Source organism: Macrotis lagotis, chromosome X (assembly GCF_037893015.1).
Source record: "Macrotis lagotis isolate mMagLag1 chromosome X, bilby.v1.9.chrom.fasta, whole genome shotgun sequence".
Classification (NCBI taxonomy): domain Eukaryota; kingdom Metazoa; phylum Chordata; class Mammalia; order Peramelemorphia; family Peramelidae; genus Macrotis; species Macrotis lagotis.
This window is the reverse complement of record NC_133666.1, coordinates 635,852,804-635,853,915: the sequence shown is the minus strand read 5'-3', so window position 1 is coordinate 635,853,915 and position 1,112 is coordinate 635,852,804.

Here is a 1,112-nt window from a genome sequence, read left to right as displayed (position 1 = left end):
TTATCTCTAATCCTTTCTTGAGGTCCCTGTCTAAGGGATCTCATAGTTTGAATGAGTCCCTTAAATCCTTACTTTCTTTGAGGCTCAGTCAAACTGACCAAGAGGATGTGTCTGCCTTTAGGAGCATAGTTACAGAGTTGGTCCATGACTGATGAATCTAAATGAAGCCCAGAAAGATTTTATAATGAGTCCTTTCTGACAGTCCAGAGCATTTTAATAGCTATTGCTATTGAAATTGCTATCATAGAACCATGCTCAAGACAGTCTCAGGGCAACTACTACCAATGTTAGGACCATTGGTCAGTTTATGTCTAAGGAATGTTAATGGTATGATAAAGAATTCACAATGTAAGGGGAAACTGACTCAAAACACCCTTAGAGAATTTGGAGAAACTAGAATTAGACACCAAGCAGATTGACAAATGAATACTTGTTGAAGTCACTTAACAAATCACCCAAACCTCTTCCTCAGCTGATCAGGTTGAAGGGACTGTCATTCATGGATCAGGGTGACTAGACCAAGAATTCCATCTGTTCAAAGAAAAACAAATAGAAATAAATTCTACTCACCCAGTTCTTGATCCTAGGAGTGCAGGTGATTTCAAGTCCTCTAGGTCCTTGTTCAAGACTGAAATGATCCAATGGCTCTGTCTACTTGAATCACACTGTTGCCACCCAATGTGGGTAGAGCAAAAATAACTTTACTCCAAAGTGGTAAAATTACTTGGGCAAGTTCGCCAGGCAGGAAGCCCTACCAGCTGGGGAACCCCACCTACATGGATAGGGATTATCCAAGGTACTAACTAAAAGGACAAAGGTTATATATGTTTAAAACATAGAGGAGAAGGAAGGCTTCAAGCAAAAGGAGACTGGGAGGGAATGTTGCCAGTTTAACAAATAAGATAATGACCCAAATGACTGGGTTGATTCCCGAAATCAGGGAATCATATGTTATCACACAGTTATGACCCACAGGAGTAATTAGGATAGGGAGCTTGTCAAAGAGGTCCTTTAATTGGTGAATCATTGCTTAACACAAGATGGGGAAGCTAATGTGGTAGAATACAGCAAAGACTCACTTGACCTTTCCCCAAAATACCTCAATTATTTTT